Source organism: Trachypithecus francoisi, unplaced genomic scaffold (genome assembly GCF_009764315.1).
Source record: "Trachypithecus francoisi isolate TF-2019V2 unplaced genomic scaffold, Tfra_2.0 Lachesis_group1, whole genome shotgun sequence".
Classification (NCBI taxonomy): domain Eukaryota; kingdom Metazoa; phylum Chordata; class Mammalia; order Primates; family Cercopithecidae; genus Trachypithecus; species Trachypithecus francoisi.
Genome location: NW_022681454.1, coordinates 90546426 through 90570633, shown reverse-complemented (window position 1 = coordinate 90570633; position 24208 = coordinate 90546426).

The following is a 24208-nucleotide window of genomic DNA, read 5'->3' as shown; positions in this document are numbered from 1 at the left end:
GTCTGATGTCAAATTTTCCAGGGAGGGATTTTTTTCCCCACCATAATAAGCCTGATGGTACTGCAGGAGACCAGGGCTTATTTCAGCCCTTATCTCAACTGCATAAGACAGACACTCGCAGAGTGACCATTTATTGACCTCCCCCAAGGAATGCAGTTATTTTCCCAGAGCATTAATTATTTATATTTCTTGCTAGGAAAAGAATTTAGCAGCATCTTTCCTACTTGCACATCCATTTATAGACTCTCTACAAGAAGAAAAATACGGTTCTTTTTGCCCCACTCTGCAGGCAGTCACACCTTATGGTTGTCTTACCTTGTTCCCTAAAATTGCTGTTACTCTGTTTTTGAGGTGCACTAATTTCATATTGTTCAAACACACGTTTTACAATCAGTTTGTACAGTTAATGCAATCATCACAGTAGCCCTGAGGTGAGGTTTATTGAGTGTTAGAACAGCTCAGAGAGGACCCACAGTGGGTAGCTCCACTCTGTAGACAGGTTGTCCTGTCGAGCCTTCTGCTTTCAGTGGAGAGGAGGCCCTGGAGAGGGTAGCTCCCCTCTGCAGCAGTTGTACAATCCTCTGCTTACCTCTGGATGAGCTTGGGGCCGTTGTGGTCTTCAGAGGAGGAAGCATGTGCTGATTGGTCCATGGGCAGCCATGGGGTGGGGCCAGAAAAAAGCACAAGTCTGTAGGACTGGCAGCACAGCCCCAGGTTTCAGGCCTGCACTGGTCTGAAGTGGAGCTTCACTGGGGGCATGCCCACTTCTACCCAGAAGCCTGCCTACCTCCCACAGCTGTTCATCATGCCCACACTGCTGGCACAAAGGGGTACCTTCAGGCCATCACAAAGCCACCCTCCACCTGCCCCTCAGCTTCCCCACTCGAGCTCCTCAGTGCCCCAATTCCAGAGGGGGCCCAGGTGGTAGGGGGCTGGCATGTCAGCAGTGCCCCAAGAGCGCACACACCCAGAAGGGCTGTGACAGTGCCTAGGTTCAGCACCATCCCTGTTCTGAGATCCAAGCAGGTGCCATTGAGAAGCCAGGCAGTGGGAGTTTTGTACCCATCAATTAATCTTTCCCCATCCTCCTGCCTCACTATGATGACTAGAATTAACCATAATGCATTGCATATTTCAAAACAACTAGGAAAGAGGCTTTTGAAAGTTCTCATCAAAAGAAATCATAAATGTTTAGGGTGATAGATATGCTAGTTATCTTGATTTAATTATTAAACAATGTATATAGACATATATTGAAATGTTGTATAGCATATATATGTATAAATTATGTGTCAATCATAAAAAAGAGGAAAACCTAAATGAACTACATATGCATTTAATCATGTTAATAAAGTTGTCCCCAAGAGAATACAAGTTAAAAGTTTGGCTCTTGCTGTGTATACATTCTAGAATCTCATAATTGTGTGAATGGGATGACTAATAGTAGAAGCTAGATTTCTCACTATTGGACAGGTAACAGAGAAGCAAAAAAGAAGGTAAAATGATTCATTTGGTAATGTATGGGAGTTGGACATCATTATGAGCTCTTCTTTAGCTAAATAGGGCTATAGATTATTGTATATCAAAGTATTTATAAATATGTGTGTATACATGGCATTATACACATATATGTTTCCTTCCTCTGTCAACTGAGAGGGTCTAGAAGCAATAATATCCCAGTATCAATGAGTACACATAGCACTCAGATCTTTGTTTCTTATTCTCCAATAAATGAAATCAAAGCTCCTTGGAGAATGAGCTGTTTCTAGTACTCAGACAGGAATTACAACAATCTGCCTGTAGCCACATAAATTAATGAAGATGCCCTCCCCCAAAGAAAGCACAATTATGGTGTTGTGCCAAAGGGACACAAGTCAACTGAAGGAAATTCCAGTTGGCAAAGCTTGAACAACAAAATTTAATATTGGATTATAATCCAAAGTGTAAAATAAATATTCATGAGTTCATATTGATAAAAATAAATTATTGAATAAATTAATGGGGAAGAATAAACAAATCTCTCATACAGAAGAATTCTAAATACTTTATGTTGGTTATTCTGCCCTCATGAATCTTGTAAACAATTCTTCACTCCTTGAGTGTAGACTAGGCACCGAGACTTACTTCCAAAGAGCTAAGTATGAAAAAAAGAAACAAACAGTAATTTTACCATGCAAAAACTTAAACACTACATCAGCCAGGTGACCAAAGTTTACATTAACCATAATAAGCCATGCTGATAGTATACATCCTTGATATGCTATGATGAAAATTGCTATTCATGATAAAGACATCAGAACACTTCTAGTGAGAGGCCTTCTACAAAATATTGGACCAATACTCCTTAAAATCATCAAAACCAAGGGAAGTCGGAGAAACTGCCATAGTCGAAAGAAGCCTAAGAAAACACAGCTAATAATGTAATGTGGTTTTTTGGATGGGATCGTAAAACAACAACAAACACATTAAGTAAAAAAAGAAAAAATTAATAAAGTGTAAATTTTAGTAATAATTTATTAATAATTTTTATTAATTGTAACACATATATTACAGATTTTAATGGTTGAAATCAGGTGTGATCTATATGGAACTCTATACCATCTTCAGACATTCTGTGTCTAAAATTGTCTTAAAAGAAAAAGTTTATCTAAAAATGAAAACACTCCTTTCAATATACCTGTAGAGACTACAAAAACAAACACCAAGAAATAAATAACCTTAAATAAGTTGATGTCAAAGCTGGAAATATTGGCTATATATGACCTAAACATTTTATTGGAGAAGTTAGTATAACGGCTTAGTAAACTAGGGCAGTGGAAGTAAGAAATTAATAAAGATGAAAGCTCAAAGTAATTTACAATGAAGCCAAGAAAAGTAGACATGATCAATGAATTCAAAAATTGTTTCTTTGAACTGACTAATGAAATAGGAAAAACAAACTTTTGAAAATTCTTCACAAGAGGAAAATGAACATAAGTATAATAAAAGTGATTATAGATGGGTATAAGAGTGAAACAATATATGAAAAACATCCTAAAAATTTTAAAAGAGTATTGGCAATTTAACTCTTCTGCTTTAATTTCTGTCTGAATGATCTATCTGTCTATAACTAATGGTGGAGTGTTACAGTTGTCTACTAATATTGTATTGCAATTTCTCTCTCTCTTTAGATTTATTACTGTTTGCTTTATATACTTGAAAGCTCTGCTGTTGGGTGCATAAATATTTATAATTGTTATATCCCCTTGCTGAATTTTATTCTTATCTTCTTTGTCTCTTTTGGCAATCTTATATTTGCAGTCCATGTTATCTTATGTAAGCATAATTACTCCTGCTCTTTTTTTTTCAATTGCATGAAATACTTTTTCTACCCCCTCACTTTCAGTCTATGTGTGTCTGCATAGGTGAAGCAAATTTCTTGGAGGTACAGACTAAAAGTGAAGACTGAAAGCATATTGATAAAATGCCAAAACATGCCAAACTTCTATGTGATACAGCAAAAGCACTACTAAGAGGAAAGTTTATAGCAATAAACCCTATATGAAAAAAGTAGCAAGACTTCAAATAAACAACCTAACAATGTGTTTTGAAGAACTAGAAAAGCAAGAACATACTAAACCAAAATTAGTTACAGGAAGAAACTACGGTTCAAAACAGAAATAAATGAAATTGAGATCACAATAATACAGAAGATCAGAGAAACAAAAAGTTGTTTGTTTGAAAATAAAAACAAAATTGATAAACTTTTAGCTACACTAAGAGACAAAGAAGACCCAAATAAAATTAGAAACAAGAAAGGAAACGTAACAGCTGAGAACTCAGAAATACAAAGATTCATTCATTAGAGACAATAGTGAATAATTACATGCCAACAAATTGGAAAATCTAGAAGAAATGGATACATTCCTGGACACACATAATGTACCAAGATTGAACCATGAAGAAATAGAAAACCTCAACAAATCAATAACAAGTAATGAGATTGAAGCTGTAATAATAATTTTAAAAAAGTGTCCAATCAAAGGAAAGCTCAGGACCAAATAGAATTCACTGTTGAATTCCACCATATATTTAAAGAAGTAATACTAGTCATGCTTAAACTTTTCAAAAAAGTTAAAGAGAGAGAATACTTTCAAATCATTCCACAAGGTCAGCATTACTGTATCAATCCTAGACAAGGACAGAGCAACAACAGCAAAAAAACTACAGACCAATGTCACTCATTAATATAGATGAAAAAATATTTGTAACGAAATACTAGCAAACTGAATTCAATATTACATTAAAAAGACCATTCACCATGAACAAGTCAAATTAATCTCAGGATGCAAGGATAGTTCAACATATGCAGATAAAAAATGTGATATATCACATTTAGCAGAATCAAGAAAAATGACTATTTCAATCAAGGCCAGAAAAGCATATTGATAAAATTAAACATAACTTTATGATAAAACTCTCATCCAAATGGGTATAGAAGGAACATACCTGAAGATAATTAAAGGGCATACAAATAAGAATATAGGAAATGGAGAAGTCAAATTAGCCTTGTTCACAGATGATATGATCTTAGCAAATCCTAAAGACTATACTAAAAAGCTGTTAGAAATGATATACAAATTCAGTAAAGTTGCAGTATACAAAATCAACATAAACAATATATAGCATTTTTGTACGCCAAGAATGAAAAATCTGTAAGTAAAATCAAGAAAGCAATTATGTTTACAATAGCTACAAGGATATAAAATATTAAGAAATCAATCTAACCAAAGAGGTGAAAGATCTATACAAGGAAAATTCTGAAACTCTGATGAAATAAATTAAAGAGGACACACAAAAAAGGAAAGACATTCCCTGCTCATATATTGGAAGTATTTATATTGTTAAAATGACAATCCTACCCAAAGTAATATAAGGATTCAGTGCAATCCCTTGCAAAACACCAATGAATGACATTCTTCATAAAAATAAAAAGTACTAAGTTTGTATAAAACCACAAAAACTCCCAAATAACCAAAGCAATCCTAAACAAAAAGAGAACAAAGCTGGAGGCATCATATTACTTAACTTCAAAGTTTACTACAAAGCTCCATAAACAAAACAGCCTAGTACTGGTATAAAAACAGACACGTAGACCAATGGAACAGAATATATAACCCAAATAAAAATCCAAGAATTTACAGCCACATTCATCTTCAGCAAAGGCACCAAGAACATACAATGGGGAATGAACAGTCTTTTCAATAAATGGTGCTGGGAAAACTGGATAATCATACACAGAAGAATAAAACTAGATCCCCTATTTCTCACTACACACACACAAAAAAGCAAAGCAATTTTAAAACTAAACTGAACATCTGAAAATATGAAACTACTAGAAGAAAATATTGTGGAAACGCTCCAGGACATTGGTGTGGGTAAATATTTATTTTGTATTTATAAGAACTCAAAACCGCAGGCAACCAAGCAAAAATGGACAAATGTGATCACACCAAACTAGAAAGCTTCTTCACAGCAAAAGAAACCATCAACAAAGTGAAAAGACAAAGAATAGAATGGGAGAAAATATTTGCAAACTACCCATCTGACAAGGTATTAATAATCAGAATATGTAAGAAGCACAAACAGCTTAATAGCAAAGAATAAAATAAACTAATTAAAAAATGAACAAAACATCTGAACAGATATTTCTCAAAAAAAGACATACAAATGGATAAAATGTATATTGAAATGTTTGACATCACTAATCATCATGCAAATGCAAATCAAAACCACAATGAGACACCATCTAAACCCAGTTAAAATGCCATTAATGAAAGACACAGGCAATAACAGATGCTGGCAAGAATGTGGAGAAAGGAGAATCCTCATACAGTGCTGGTGAGAATGTAAATTAGTACAGCCACTTTGGAGAACAGTATGGAGGCTCCTCAAAAACCTAAAACTAGAACTATCATCTGATCCAGCAACTCTGCTACTGGGTATACATCAAAAAATAAAATCAGTTCGTTGAAGATACAACTGTACTCTTGTGTTTATTATAGCACTATTCACAATAGCCAAGATATGAGATCAACCTGTCAACAGATGAATGGAGAAGATGCAGTATACATACACAATGGAATATTATTCTGTCATAAAAAAGAATAAAATCCTGTCATTTGCAGCAACATAGGTGGAGCTGGAGGCCATATGTTAAGTGAAATAAACCAAGCACAAAAAGTCAAATATCACGTATTCTCACTCATATGTGGCAGCTTAAAGTGGATTCATAAAGATACAGAGCAGCGTGATGATTATCAGAGACGAAGAAGAGTGGTGGGGAGAGGGAGATATAAGGAAGAAAAGAATACAAATGTATTTATTACCATTGAAATGTAAACTGAAAATTATAAAGATGGTCAATTATATATATTTTTTTTACCTCAATGAAAAATACAATTTAAAAATGTGTACCATCCCTCCACAAAAAACAAAGGTATTGGCCAGATGTTAAAAAAAAAAAGTATCAACCTACAACAGACCAATAAAAGCACAAAGATAAGGCAAAATCGCCCTTGGAAATATATCATATATTTATTTCATGTGTTAATTCTGCACAATTTTAATAATCTGAGATTACTTTCTATTTAAAATATTACAGATGCATATATAATATGAAATATTTTGTGATTCATTCTGTCCCAAACAAAACAGCATAAAAAGTAAAATGTAAAATTTAATTTTATGTGTGAATTTAGATGCTGTGTTAGTTCCCTGGCTGCTGTAACCAATTACCACAGGTTTGTTGGTAGGATCACATTTCTTTCTGGGGGCTCTCAAAAAACCCCCATGCTTTTTGTTTCCAATTTTTTTCCAGCTCCTAGAGGCTCCCTGCATTCCTTGGCTCACAGCTTCCTCCCATCTTCAAAGGCAAATGGGCTGGTCAAGTCTTACATTGCTTCATTCTTGAATGTGACTCTTCTGCCTCACTCTTTGACATTTAAAAGACATTTGAAATTACCTTGCCCACTCCTCAATAATATAGGATAACTTCTTATGTTAGATCATCTGATTAGCAATCTTAATCCTAACTTCAGCCTTAATTCCCTCTTGCCATGTAACCTGACATGTTCACAGGTTCTAGAGGTTAGGATATGGACATGTTGGTGAGCGGGGAGACATTAGTCAGCATACCATACAGGGCACATATTATATTTAGGAAATGTGTGAAATTGTTTACATAGTGCATTGAATGAAAGTGGGAGTTCTGGAGTCAGAATTTATAGAAATTTAGCCACTTACTCTGGCCATTATCTCTGCAACCTTAAGTGAAGATGGGATTTGTGACTTGCTTTATCTCTTTGGAAAATAAGAAAAACAGCTGTGTCTAAAATATAGAATTGTTTAGAAGATTAAATGACTGTTACATGGAAATCACTTTAAGTCTGGCACAGAGTAAGTATTCATACTCAATATTATTAGATTTTATTTTATTTAGTCTTCTCATAAACCAATGGAGGAAAAATATGACTTTCATTTACCAGATAAAGAAAATCAGGCTTAGAATATAATTTAATAATTGTTACATAGTATATAAGTAGTGAAATGGGTTTTAGAATGTAAACAATTTGACACTTTGGATTAAACTCTTAAACCTGAAATGAAAACTCTATTTTAAGGACTTAGGTTTTTACATGCATTATATTTAAAATACATATACAATTACCTAACCTCTAGGAAAAATGTGTGAAAACTGAGCATAGATTTTAGATATGACCCAATATTGATTATGTTTTTAGCATTATTATTTTAGTAATATAATCTTAGAATTAGAGCTGGAATTATCTATCAAAAATAGAGACTGTATTTTCTGTCACATTTGATTGTCTTGAACAGTCAGATGCTTGAGTTCAAGCCAATGAAATGCAAGTGCAAGTTTCAGATTGCATCCCTAGATAAAATGGATATAACCTCTACTTTCAACATTGAAACATTTTGCACAGGAATCTTCATGGATGTATAAACAATTGCAATATCCTAGGGATGACAGAACAACAAGTTAGAAGACAGAGTCCCTATCTCTGGAGTATTTTCACTTGTACTATTTTGCAAGAAATAAAAATATACAACTTTTTAAAGTCACTTTTAGCTTGATATTGTTGTATCACTTGAAATTATATACAAACTTAAATGCATTTGATCCAGAAGTAGAGTTGCTGTTACAAAGTCTCAAAAGGAATCATCAGCATGGTGTTTTTCTGTCTCAAAGACACAGATGTTATAGACTAGAAGGCCAGTTACCCTGGTTATGTAAAAGGAAACCATGTGTTACCAGATTTGTCCCATAGACTTTCTATAATAAGGGGAATTGCAGAAGTTAGAATAAAGGCCAAAGGAGACTGTAATTTAAGGGGAACCAATAGGAAAAAATTAAAATAGTGGAAGTGTTGGTTTCCTGTTAACATTTGCAGCAAGACAACAGAGAACATCATAGAAAACCTAGAGTTTCAAAAAAGAGATACCAGAGAATAGAGCATTGAAAAAGGAGATTGTTTTGGCCTCAGCCTGCAATGTGTTTTACCTAAATTCTGGTAATTTGAGCCTTGACAATGATGAAAAATCCAACGGTTTGTATACCAAACTGAAGTGGTGATAAGAGGTGACTGAAGAAGCACCTTTGGAAACAAGAGAGACTGTGGCCCCATGCATTTAAATAACTACCATGAAGAACTCTTTGGCAGGCCATGGGAAGCAGTTCAGCCACAATATTGGGATTACAGGTATTACCACCACCTAAACTTTTATTTCAGATAGCCGCAAGGTAACCTCCATGAAGTAGTGTGTAGCAAGGAATGGATAGAATGCAGAGTAAGACAAGACTTTTCAGGATTAATACTTATTTTTAGAATATATCCATGTCTGCGTTTCATTCATTGCACTGAATAGAAATGGATGCAAAGTCCACTATGTTTCCAAAAGATTATATTCACCATAAAATTGTATGCCTAACCTGTAAAGGCCTTTGCTTGTTTGATACTTAAAATCACTCCTGTGTCCTAGAGACTGTACTCACTGGATAGGTTTGGGAAAAATAGAAACTCTCAGGGTGGACATGCACTTTACTGGCCAATTCAGATTTGCGGATAGAGAATAACCAATGAAGGAAGCTCCAGCAGGCAAAGTTGGGGGCAATAAGGATGATGCACAGATGATTCTATTTGCTTTACAATGAATAGAACCAGAGGCTGTGATATGAGCTAACCCAGGAATGTTCTTTACTGTTGTCCAAAGATGTCTGCAATTCCTCCAAAGATATGATAACTGATTTAGATGAGTAATCTGCCATATGTTTTCCATTATTCCCTACCCCATAAGGGAGCTGTTCTTACAGTTACATTTCTATTTTACCATGATATGTTGGATGAAAAGCAGGTGGAGATAAAATAATTTCTTTTTTTTGCAATAAAATGTTTTATATAGACAAAATTTTATATACTCATGTTATACAGTGTGATGTTTTGATATATGCACACATTATGGAATAATTAAATCAAATTAATTAACATATCAATCACCCACGTCCTTAACATTTTCTGTGATGAGTACGTTTAAAATCTGTCAGAATTTTTCCATATACAGTACATTATTGTTAATTATAGTCACCATGCTGTAGAACTTTGTACTCTCCATCTAACATTTCTTCATCCTAGCTTCCCCCAAACCTGGCCCCTGCAAGCCATCATTCTAACCTCTGTTTCTATGAGTTTGATTTTTGTCTTTTAGTTTTTATGTGTCAGAACACAAAGAGCTACGTCAGTCCTTGTAGTTGGTCAGATAAAAAACTTGAATCATTTGTGACATTCTATTGCCTCTTCCTTCAAAATATATGGAGTCCTTATTTTCTTTCACATGCCCTGATCCTCTTCCACTAGCCTAGACCAATTTATCTTTGGCCTGAAATATTTCAACAACCTTTTAACTTACCTCCCTCTTCTACATGATCTCTATAGTCTATTTTCAATGAATCAACCATTAAATATTAAATATTTAATAAACCATTAAATATTAGTTAAATATATTAAATAAATATATTAAAAATGAATTATTTTAAATATTTGTAAGATAAGAGAATGCCATTATTTGCTCAAATATCCTCAGTGGCTGGCTACCCACTTCCATAACATTAAAAGTCAAAACTCTTCCAAGCATAAACAAGACTGTACATGATCTGGCCTCAGTTTCCTCTTTCACTTCATTTCCAACATGATTCCTCTTTATTTACTTGGCACCAGCCCTGTTGGCTTATTTACTGTTCCTCAAAAATGCCAGATCCTCATTTCTTAGCAATGGCTGTTTCCATCCCTGGACCCTCATCTCTCCACAAAGCTCAGATGTCATTGTATTATGTATTCTCCTGATCACCACATTACAATTCTAAATCATGCCTTCCATATATTCCAGTGATATACTGGAGCCAAGTTGCTTAGGCTCATTATAGTTGATTGCAAATATTTCAGAAATTTCACAAGTTGGTGACATCACATTGGTAGCTTAAAATTGACCGTATTGGAATTATTTGCTGCATGGAAATTGGAAAACACTACAAGTAAGGAATTCTTTCACAGAGCTGGTTTTAAAATATTTACCAGCTTGCTAGTACCAATACCCTTTCCTTTTTCTATTTTTTCATAGTATTTATGATTGAAAAGACACCTTAATATACTTATTTTAGTATTTATTACTTCTTACCAGTCTCTCCTATTAGAATGTAAATATAAGTGTAGAAATTTTAATTCAGTTTACTTATGTATCTCTCCACTGTATCTGTATTTAGAAAAGTGCTGACACCTAGAAGTAACTCAACAATTCTTGTCAAATGAATGGGCCATTAACAATAAACCCTTTAATTTTAGCTGGGAACATGCACACCTAAAGGAAAGACTACATTTTGTAGACTCCTTTGAAATTAAACATGATCATTGGTTATCTACTGGCCAATGGGATATTACCAGAGGTGATGTGTTCAATTCTTGTACTATGCTTCTATTGGGAAGGCATGAGCCTTCAAACAACTTAGAGAACAGATATGGTCATGTAGCATCTTGGACCATTCCTGTGGGGTAGCTCTGTAGAGATTTCAGAGTGAAAACATGAATTGGTTCTAGACCCCTGACGCAATGGTGCTGCAATAATAGCCCTGGTCAGATAGCGCTTAGATTGTGATTTAAGAAAGAAATAAAACTCTATCTTGTTTAATCTAGTGATTCAACTGTTTTTCACATTATTACACACTTAGAAAATGCTGTTTGTATAACCTGCTGAGTAAATAGAGGAAGAAATAGGCTCAGTGTTTTCAACTATCAGTGGCATGTAACTGCCCCATGGCATGACCTCTGCAATATTCTGCTTTCTGCCAATGTTATTTGTTCTTTGCTATAGTAGCCAGACATGTATCTGAGTTTAGAATATCATCTACTTTGTTAGTTAGTTTATTTTCTCAGAATAAATGAATTGCAACCACCTCTTTAGTATAGTGTAACAAAATTTGAGTATAAATTAAAAGATGTAGATTTTAGTGCCAGCTCCCTTCTATGTTAGGCTATTGGTATCTATTAACTCCTTTTCAGGAATGAGTGAATAATCATTTCAGTCTTTCCTTCCCAGGTAATCTCTACGAATTCTTTATGTTTAAGTTCAAATATTGCTTCCTCAAGAAAACCTTCCCTAAACTGTCAGTGGAGATGTTTCCCCCAATTATATGAACTTTGTGCTATTATTTTTCTCATATTGCTTACTACAGTTTTGTGTATTTATTTGTCTAATGTGCATCTATCATAGCCAAAACATGCTATGGTAAGAGCAAATATTTCTGTTTTACTCATTGCCTGGAACTTGGTTAAGTTTTCAATTAATGTTTGTCAAAGAATGAATTAGAGAAATAGCTTTGTACTTTTAAAACTGATTTTTTAAATTACAAAATGGGACAAGAAAATATCTTCTATATCTAATCCAAAGTGTTCGTGTGAGAATTAACTGTGTCAAAAGATGTTATGGTACTTTAACAATGGTATAGAACTACATCAACATAAAATATACACAATATAGTTAAATTACATAACAATGAATTTTGTTGCACAACACACATATTAGGTAATTATGCCTTCCATGTTTCTATTTATTTCATGAAATACTTTAATTTTGCTTACTTTTATGCTCATTATAAGAGTTTAACAATACAACTAGATAGGTTTTTTCTTTATTATGATTTTTAAAAATTAGTGTGTTATACCTTACATAAATACATAATTTTGTCTTTTACACTCAGAGCATCATTTTGATTTGACACAGTCTTCAATTAAGATGGAACTATTGGCCTTTTACAAGTCTCCAATGACAACTTCTACTTTTTGGTAAATAAACAATTTTGAGAATTAGTGAATGAATCTGGAAAGTAATAATTGCCCTACACCAGTGTTTTGGAACTAAGTATGTGGGGATATAATTCCAGATGGTGACCTTTAATTTAAAACTTTCTGGGTTTATGCAATTTGAGCTCCTAAAATTTTCTGTCTACCAGCTGGTAGCAAGACACCATTACAGAGTTAAAGACAGTGTAATATCATTTATCACAGTTCCTAGGACTCATTTACACACTCTTTTATTTATCCTGTCAATCACAAGTATTTCATTAATTCTTACTTTGTTACAAGCATAGTTTTAGTCATTTGATACACGTCAGTGAATTATACATAGTCCCTGTTGTAAGGTTACTTACAATCCACTGTGGAGTACACACAATGAAAGCATAAAATGAAAAGAATAGATATGATACCTCCACAGAGTAGTAAGTGACAGGAGTAAAATTAAAAGGAAAAGATAATAAAATTGGAGTAATTTACCTGTATCAAAGTTGGCAGCTGCATAAAGTTCTGAGTGAAGTACATTTTGCATATATGAAATAGTAATTAAATAATGGATAAAATGTGTAAAGGAATGTATGCATATAAGTTGTAAAAGGCATGGTTGTGAAATGATGTAAATAAGCAGGAATGAGAAAGTTGTGTTCATGCAGATATTGCAATTCTGGGAGTCAGAGAGAAAGCGTTTCAAACAACATTGGAATTTCAACTACTTCGATAAAATAGGAGTATAGCTAGATTCATGGTATTGTTATGAGCCAAGGGTTATATGTACATAAATACAATTAACACAGTAACTTGCATATGATAGAACCTGCTTAGTAAATAAAATCTCCCTTTCCTTTTCCCTGGGTTTGCCATAGTAGAACATATCTCATGGTGTGAATATTGAGTATTTTCCCAAAAGAAAAAATTTTAAAAATAAAAATTAAATTTCTGACTCCTCTTTCTTGATACCTTAAACATCATAAATAAGTTAAAAGGAAGAAATTATTTCTAAAACTTTGCAAAAAGAGTATTGGTTGGGGAATAGATGATTCTTGTTTACCTAGTGTTTCTATGTTTTCCCTGTGGATTCCAATTTTTTGAGTAGTACATTTAGACAATGATACATAGCCTTATTCAATCCATGAGAACATGGGTGGATAGTTTTAAATTGGTCCCAGTGGAGCTAATAATAGAGTCATTAGGGAATGTGTTACCAAAACACAGAGAAGTCATTATTTGGCTATAGCTGTGATTCTAAGCAATTTGTTTGTATCTAACATGCTTATATACACACATACACATATATCTAGCATATGTATGTATGTAACCATGTGAGACACAAATAAATGTATTTTAAGAAATGGTTGTTAAGTTCATGGTGAAATAATGTTAAAATAATAAAACCTAGGACATGGTTTTACAGTACAATTGAATGCCTTCTAAACTGTATTTAGTAATTATATGTATATAAAAAGGAATACTGAGATTATATCTGTGTGTGTCTATCCATACCACTATGCATATATATGTATATATGTTTGTGTATGTCTCTGTGTGTGTAAAGGTACAAGATAAAGATAACTATATATAAGGCCATACATTTGCACTATGTATGTCAAAAGATAAATATGCCAAACACTCTTAATTTAGGTGTATGAATAGGCCTTTACTGTTTCAGCAGAACATTAGTCAATTATCTGTTTTCAGTGTGGGTAAAATGTGGTCAAATGAGAATTTCAGCCTTTCTCGATGTCTGGTAGGAATAACCTAAAATTAAAGTGGGGACAGTGGAGATATTTTAGCAAAAACTAGAAAACTGAAACCAAGTAAAACTATTCTAATAGTGTAGGCATCTACATTCATGTTGAAATTTGTGATCAATATTTTTAAAATTCACAATGTATAGTCATGCTTTTCTAATAGTAATAGCTTTTTCTTTTCTCTCCAGAGAAAGTAATGATTTTTCACAGAATGAACAGAAACTTAAAAAACAAAAAAATTCCAGATTTAGTGCTGCAACAACGGTTTACTTTGCCAAATGTTTTCTGGTTAAGGGCTAAAGCAATCAAATAAACAGATCAGAAGACTGATGCCTCCCAGTGGAAATGCCATTGTATTCCACGTAGAAAAATATCTTGTCTGTTTCTATGATCTAAATAAGGTCTCATTATTTAGCTCTGATTAAAGAGAGAATTATATATATATATATCACATGAACTGTTATGAAAATTAAGTATTACAAAGAAATTGTGATATATTATTTGGAAAGGAAAGAAATCCACAATCAATGAGAAACAAGCACCTTTCTTAACTCTACTATTAGGTATGCCCATCACAGCTCAGGAGAAAGGCAGGGTTTATTAGAAACTGACAGGCATAAAAACATGTACTATTAGTACCAGACTCATGTAGAGTTGATGACCTTATTATGTAGAAACTGTGTTGCTTAGATATATTTGATACCTCTAATATTTTCATTGAATTAAGGGCTAAATTAATATTTTAAAAATATACTACTTAAGATTTCAAATGAAACATTTGTAAATTAATACAATTGTTTTAGGCCTAATTTTTCCATGTGTGAAGTCATGAAAATATATCAATTTTAATGTTAAAAACAAAGATATAGAGTAAAAATTTTCATCTCTTCTTAAAAGAACAAAAATTAAGTTCTCATTAAAAATTTAAGAAGATGTTTTTATAATCCAAGAGAGGCATTGTGTCAAGTTTTGTATTGTATACTTGCACTGAGCTGCTCCAATACTAATGGAAATGAATTAATGAAAATCATTAAGAATATAATTTTAAAAAACATTATGAGAAAACCAGCAGGAAATAATATATTGATAATAACAAATTGTCCATACACATATTATGATGTTAATGTCAGAAATGATTGCCCTATTATTCTTTTTATCATCACTTCTTGTTATCTGGGGTCATTCATTTAGCCAAGAACTTGGCTGAGGCTTGAAAGTGCAAGATGCCTTTGCTTGCATGTCTGGTGCCTAAGCTGAGATGGCTGAACAAATGTGACTTGGCATCTCCCTCACGAGCAGCATAATTTGACTTCTTAAATGTTGTATTATAGCTCTAATACAGCAAAAGGGAAAGTTGTCACATGGACTTGGCCTAGAATTTGTGTACAGTTAATCTGTCACCTACTATTGTTTAAAGCAAGTCATGAGACCAGCTCAGATTCGAAAAAAGGAAATAGTAAGACTCCACTTCTTGAAGAAGAAAGTAGGATAATTATTGACAACCATCTTTGGAGGTGATCTGCTTCACAGAGAGGGAGACCACAACACAATTAAGAAACCAAATCCTCAGTCATTTCTTATCTGACAAAGAATAAAGCCCTGCTTTTACTCAACAGAAACAACAAAATGATCAGAAAATAAAATCTGATTCCCAAACACTGCTGCTACCAATGAGGAAACCATGTTCAGTCCAGGCTCAAAGCTAAACTTGGTCCCTGAAAAGAAATACAAATAAAAACTCAGAATTGGAAGAAAAAATACCCCAGAGAATCAGAGAGACAGCAGAAGTAAAATTATTTTGCTTCTTGCAATTTACTCTCAGAACAAAGAATATATATGCCTGGACCCAAACAGCCCATAAAGTGTACTTTTTGGGGCTATGCAGTTGAATTGGCTCCTGAAGATGAGTCCGCTTGGACATCTTACTGTCAAGGGATAATTTTTAAAAAGTTAAAAATTCCTACACAAATAAATAGAGTGAGCATATGTCAAAGATTTATTTAATTCATAAATGAGGAAACCAATACAATGGTAAGACTGGTTCTGGTCTTATAGTTTTTTATTACATAAATGATAGTGCTGCATCTTAGAGAAGTTATTTGCTGAAAATCACATAGGCAGTAAGTGTTACATATGGGAATGAGATCTAGGACAAAGTCTCATTTCTCTATAGTCTCCCAAGTGAGATAATTCAATTTTTGAAAAGCTTATTAAATATTCAGTATGGTATTTAGCTGAAATCTTCAGACCTGTAACTTCTAATCTCTGATCCTGTTTTTCTGTCTTACAGCTGCACACAGTACATCCAAAAGTACAATGCCCATATTTGAAGTAATTTATGCTAATCTGAATAGCTTAGTAGTACTATTACATTTTTTTTCTGAGCATTGCCTTTTATTAACACATATTATACTTCTACTATATTTTCTGTAAGATACATTACATTTCTACTTGTATTAATTCCTAGGTCAGCCAAAACTATTAGGTCTTGTTGCATGTAAGCTACTACTTAAACACTACGTGAACTTTTTGCTTAGAAAAGTTTTGTTTGTGTATACATTTTTACAATTTTTCAAATGCAGATATATCTGTCAGAGTTCTTGACTAAAAAAAAAAAAAAAAAAAAAAAAAAAAGTTTGATTCTGGCTTTTATTTTTTTGGACAGAATTTTCTCTCTTGTGGCCCAGGCTGGAGTGCAATGGTGTGATCTTGGCTCATCGCAACCTCTGCTTCCCAGGTTCAAGCGATTCTCCTGCCTCAACCTTCTGAGTAGCTGGGATTACTGGCACCCGCCACCATAGCCAGCTAAATCTTATATTTTTTTAGTAGATGCGGGGTTTCACCATGTTGGCCAGGCTAGTCACGAGCTCCTGATCTCAAGTGATTCACCTTCCTCGACCTAGAAGTGCTGGGATTGTAGGAGTAAGCCATGGTGCCTGGTGGATTCTAGCTATTTTAAGAAGAAAATTGATTTATTGAAGGAATATTTAGTAGTTCAAAGAATTCATGGAAAGGTGGAATGGGAGCAGGAGTGGCAGCCAAGTTTAGGCCACAAGGAATACCCTGTTAGAAGGATGATTTTCTATTGTTGCTACCACTTAATATTCTGTTGATATATACTACTGGTAGGGTGCACCTCACAATTGTAAGTTAACATCAATTTGTTCTTACATGACTGCAAAACTTGTTCAAGATTCATAATACTGAGTTGGAGCAACTATTGCCAAATTAGATCAGATGCCTGCTCCATAAGTGCCAAGGTAGTATATAACCCCTTTTTAATTATCTTTTATACTGGGAAAAGAAAGCTCAATAGATTTTTTCCCCTGGATAGAAAGTGAGAAGTAATGCATTTCAGGGGCAAAGTAAATTTCCACCTTTCTGGAGGACTAACATTTATTCACTATGTTGGTTAATTTTATGTGTCAACTTGCCTAGCTGTGGGTGCTCAGATGAGACATTTCTGGGTATGTCTGTGAGAGTGTTTCTGGTTGAGATTAGTATTTGAACTGGTGGATTCAATAAAGTCTATTTCCCTCCTAATTATGAGTGGACATCATCTAATTTTTTGAGGGCTTGAGTAAAATAGTCAGAGGAAAAATGCACGCTTGCCGGCATGCTTGAGCTGAAACATATCTCCTCTTCTCTGGCTCTTGGACTTGGATTTACACCATCAGCTCCCCTGATTCTCACGCCCTTGGTCTCAGACTGAATTGCACCACTTGCTTTACTGAGTTTCCAGCTTGCAGATGGCAAATTGTGGGACTTCTCGCTCCCCATAATTGCATAAACCATTTCTAATAATAAATCTCTCTCTCATTTTCTCTGTCTCTTTCCTTTCTCTCATTTTGATATTGCTTATTACATGTACTGTTTATTTGTTAGCAGTACATTGTTGATCATCTTTCTCTGGTAAAACAAGCCACATCTTAATAGTAAAGAATAAGCCATTATATAGGCCTTTCTTGCCTGTGAGAGTTCACAGTAGACTTCCAGTAAAATGTACCACTCTACAGAGTAATATAAAATGTTGTCTCCTAGGTTCATCTAAACATAGGTTTACTAGATATAATTTGCCATCCAAATAACTATGTTTTATGAGTGAAAGAGGACACTACTAATAATCATACTCAAGTAACTACAAACAGAAATATTTCTATGCAATCTAAAATGTATTTTTAGCCAATGAATAAGTCATTTCACTAGTCTAAAATACTAGCTATCTGGATGATACACAATATATTATAAGACCCTAAATTCCTTAAGGCATCAATTTTCTGCTTCACTTATTTTTTTCTAGATAATTATGTATTTTTGTGTTGGAGAATATGTGGTATATCAGGTGTTTAGTGTTCCCAGGATGGTGTTGCTAGCATAGGTATAATGGCCAGGGGCAAGACTCATTCATGGAATCCAGTTTCAAACTTCTTTCTAAAATTTATTTGTCACTAAATGTCTAATTTCAGTCTTTCCAAGTCCCTGACCACTTCGGCCATCATCTCAAAACCTTAGACATCAAGCATAAACCTTCATATATTTCGATGTTAAGCCATCCATCCTTATAAGTGAACAAAGCCATACATCCTTAAGTGGACAAAATGGTCATGCAGGAGATTGACTCTCTTCTCTCTCAAGAGAAGGTCCTAAATGAAATGTCAAGCTGCATTTCATTTATACCTGGTGACAGCATATCATGCAGAAGCATTGCGAAGCCAGGTTTAAATTATTTCCTCTTTTTTGGGTTGGTTTTAGGTAACTCTCCATGAAGTCATATTTATGGCCTGAAGAAGGGCTACCGTATGGCATGATATAGATAGATAGGGAGTATGAATGAAGTTGCATCTTACTTTATTTGTGCCTTTAGTATCCCCTCGAAACTATTCCTGTCCATATATGATGATGAAAGTTTGTTGGGCAAGCCCAACCTTTTGGTTAGATATATCAGATACATCTTATTCAAGTGAGGCAACTTAGGTCACCTGGTCCTCTGTTATCCCATTCTCCACTGGGACCCTATAAGAAGCCAACAGTTATTTCTGTAACATCAAACTTCTTTTTAAAAAAATTTCATCAACCACTCTAGAGAAAATATATTTTGTAGTTGGAATGAGCATTTCTGCATCTTTCAATAATTTTATGGTGACAGTAATCTTACATTTCTCCATGATTGTGGTGTTGCTTTTAATTTACTGTTTTTATGCAAATAATGAGTCCTTAAATGGCCTTTTCTCTCATAATTCATAATTATATTCACTAAATATATATGGAGTGCCACTAGATAATAGGCATTATTCTTGGTACTGGGTAAGCAGCATAGAAAAGACAAACAGAGCTCCTCTTGTCATAGAGCTTCCTTTATAGAGAGAGTTGTGTATAATAAACACCAAAGAAAATGTTCAAATACTTTTCATTAAAATGACTTTAAAAATGATGTGATACAAAAGTGAAAAGTACAGGGCAGAAGGTAGACAACAGGGAAGTCCTCTTTAAGGATATGGTTTTTATTACCCAAACCTGCAAATTTGCATCTCTGCTGAAGACTTTGCCAAATCTCCATGTGGGAAAATTGACTTGGCTGTGCTGGGTCTGTCTGCATTCCAGCTGCCAGAGGGCCTTGATATTTCCACAGTGACAGGAGAGCCTCAAAAAAAAAAAAAAAAAAAAAAAAAAGGCAACACATCGGAGGAGCCCCCCAAAATAAAAAAGGAGGTAGATTCTTGCTTTAAAGAAAATATAAATTCTAGAAATTTAATTTAGCTCCTTTTAGAAATTTAATTTAGCTCATTTGTCAACTTTGGATAATAATTTGGAATGAAGATTAAAGGTAACATTTAAGCTCTTGGCACAGTTCAGGGCCAATGGATATGCTACATAAATATTACCTGTAAATAGCATTAGGAGAAATACCTAAAGTAGATGACAGGTTGATGGGTGCAGCAAACCACGATGGCATGTATATGCCTATGTAACAAACCTGCATGTTCTGCACATGTATTCCAGAACTTAAGGTAAAAAAAAAAAAAAAAAAAAAAATGGAAATAATAATATAAAAAGAGAATCTTGAAAAGTTATGTGCTCTTTAGTAGTCGAAGTTAAAATTTACTTATTTTATTTGTGTTTGTTCTATTGTTTTCAGTTGGATGAACATTTTCCTTCCCAGATAGAACTCTGTATCTTGTCTAGTATATAGTGCGTGCACAATAAAAAATAAAATATATAAATTATATGTAAATATATAAATGAAATGCTAATTAATAAAGTAGAAAAATATGAATGGTTTCTACATTTTTTGTCCTTATCAACATATGTCATTGACCTCAGATGAGCAGACTCATCATTTCTTATGCCTTTTCTTCCAACCATTTCCTGTCTTGCTGTTGTCACCACGTGTTTTGCCTTTAGTCTTCCTGCCATCATTATTAGACATTTTTTAATGTTTAAAGATTCATCTTCTGCTTTGGGTCTCTCTTCCTACATTTTTAAAAAAGACATTTGCATGTCATTTTCATATCTGAGCTCACAAAGAGCTTGCTGTGTTCATTTATTTAGATGACTTACTCCTTGACTCTCATAAGTTATTTTGTGATACTATCAAAATTATATTTGTGTACAGTTTCTCATCTTTGGTGGGTCATCATCCATTCTAAGGTCTCTGTCTTTGGGGTTATATTTATTTTTATGGATTTATTTAAACCTAATTTTTAAAATGCAAAGGGATGCTCTCAGGCAAAGCCTGGTAAATTACATTACAAAGCCTGGTAATTTCTCTGTTAATAGGATATCATTCTAGTATGTGGGTTGTGGGGACTGTCCCTCAAACCCACCCTTGTGTCAAACTACCCATGCCCCACATCTTTTCCAGAGCAATAATGTTTTTGGTGTAGGAGAGATTAAATTCTCCTGTGAATCTAAGACTTTTAAATTTCCTACATTGAACTTCAAATTATCTACTCAATTCCAGAATCATGCTGGTGGAGTTGGAAAGTACATTTATTACTAATCAATACATTTTGCATAAAAAGTACTTTGGAGCTCTACAAATAACTATAGTTTATACTTACTGAATCAATTCAAATGCTAAGCACCACAGAGTTCAGCTCTTGTGCTTTCTGCTCAAGAGATCACAGGAAAATGAATAACATTAAAAATATAGAAGTATTCAAAGTATACATATCTCAATATTGCCAATTTTAAAGTGTATTTTGTGCACTATAACTGCTGGTTTCTCTGTTGCATAAAATGTTCAAGAAAATGCATTTACAACTTGCTTGCCTTAGCGCATGGTGTAGATGTAAAAAAAAAAAAAGTATATTATTGATAGGATGAATTTGAAATTTTGGTAAAGTTTGTAACATCTGTTTTGCTAAAAAGAGGCTTCCCCACTGATATTCAATGTGGTGAAATATTTTGAACCCCTTAGAGACTCATTGATGTTCCTGGAGTCTGAGTCATCAGCAGTAACCATGAATGTCTTCGTTCATTTGTAAAGTGCTCCAGCCAGAAAATTAAGCTGCAAGGTGAAGATCTTGCTTCAGTGATCCATACTCTTGACATATTCAGCCTTTCAACCTGGTGTATTTCAAACCTCTTTATTTGAATCTCTCCAGGGAAGCCAGTCAAAGAGTAAAAATGGCCCATAAAATAGCAGACTGCCTTTTGAATTGAGCAAACAGCATTCTGCAGTGATTTTCTTTACCCTTTGCTCATTGCCAGGACACTTTCAAATATAAGAAAGGCCTTTCTTCTCATTTTCAAAGCATCACACAAGATGAACCCTAGCTTCTTCAAACAGCGTCAAACTTCAGACCATTATATTAGAATCCAGAATAGTATTGAACCAAAGTGACATAAAATTCCTAGAATCCCAGGTTTTGGAACTTTCTATTAAAAAGTATGAGAAAAAGGGAGAGCAAAATACTTCTCACACATTAAACAAGTACCACAGAAAAACAGTGAGCTTAGACTAGTGTGTACTAAATATAAATTACTTATTTTAGAAATAATTCTAAGGTTAGACATTTGGGCATTTATAAAATTTTAACCATAGTAAATATGTTTATTTCACATATGACGTATCAGGGTATAAAACATCACCCGGAATTGTGCCATCAATTTCATGCCAAATACTATAAAATGTTTTGTGTTATATTACATACTTGATTTTATTTTACTTTTTTTGAGACAGAGTCTTGCTCTGTCATCCAGGCTAGAGTGCAGTGGCACAACACTGGCTCACTGCATCCTCTGCCTTCCAGGTTCTACTGATTCTTGTGTCTCAGCCTCTCCAGTAGTTGGGACTACAAGCATGCACCACTGTGAGGGGCTAATTTTTGCATTTTTAGTAGAGATGAGGTTTAGCCATGTTTGCCAGGCTAGTATTGAACTCCTGACCTCAAACAATCCAGCTGCCTCAGCCTCCCAGTGTGCTGGGATTACAGGAGTGAGCCATCATGCCTGCTCTGTTGTATTATATACTTTTATAATATAGGTGTTACACATCTGTACATATATAAATATATATTGCAGGGAATATTGAGAACACATGTCAATGCTCTACTTTTATATCAGATTATAAGCTATCAATAATGAAGTGTCTCTGAATTTATTCTGTATATCAAAACTTTGCTAGGCACACTGAGGTTGTGTAAATACAGAGTTGAGTCACCATGCCGACTTTTGAAAATTATATATTTTATACAACATCAAACTTTACTAATGAATTCAAGGACACAAGACAGAATCAAGTACAGTTGTAACAATTTCATGTGAAGTGTCAATCTATCAAACACTGTTTTCAAAGCATATTGTTTCTCCCATATTATAGATTGTTTTGGATTCAGGTTAGTTCTAAAGTATGTATGCAGAAACATTGTTTACAAAGAAAGCTATTTTGTTTTGAGAACTCCTTTTTATATAATTCATTAGTTACACATGTAGAAGAATACATTTCACTCCCTATTTTCCAGCCAGCCAAGCACCATGAACAAGTGTAGGTTTATTTATAATAAGTAATGTAGACAGACCAGTTATGTCATTCTAAAAAGAAACCTCCACATCCCCTGCTTGCAAATCATATTTGCATGTTTATAAGAAGATCTAGTCAAGACTACCCAAATGTCTACCTTGTAGCAAAGGGTGAATTACTGGCTGAAATTAACCCTTTTCTTTCCAGAGGGATATATATATATATATATATATAATATATATATATATAAGATAATGTACTTATGAATAAAGGTTTTAAAAGTTACAATACTCATGTTTTTAAATTATGTACATGGAAATATAGATATGAAATATACATAAATAATTCAATTAACAACTAACCCGGGTTTATGTATTATTTTAATACCGTAATAATAAAGTGCTAAATATTATATAAATACAAGTTGAAAAGAGAACAATAAATATTAACATGTCACATGTTATAAAGAAAACATAAATAACTGAAAGAAGGAAAGTTAATTTCTCTAGGAACAATTCGTCATTGATTGAACAACTTCTATGACCAGGCAGCATCAGATAATACATTTATACACAGAAACACTTGAAATAGGAGGTTGAATATGATGCTAAGCAGCAAAGGATGCACATGACTTAGGCAGACAGAAAGACATGCAGGCAAAAGAAAGATGTCTGTCTATGTGTATGTGTTGATAATGCATGATAGGAAAAGTATAGTGAAGATCTAGACTTTTTGGAATGAGGTAACTGGCATTAGAAGTAGAATAAAATTATATAAGTAATGTGGCAATAGATGTTGAAGGAACTTGATAATTATAACAAAAATTTGATATTTTTTGTAAGCAAAGTTAGAGAATAATATGTATACTTTTCAACAGGGGCTTACCGTGACAGTTGTGGTGTTTAATTGGCAGGTTTTTGTTTTGTTTTCAGTTTTTAGAGTAGAGATTGTATGAGATCACTTTGAAGACAAAAACTGTTGCTAATAGCAACAGGTGTTAGGTAAGAAGCATTTGCTTAGGGATGAAATCCAGAGATATTGAGAAGGAAAGATGGACAGGTCTTAGGTCATGGCTTAATATAGAGCAGAAGGAA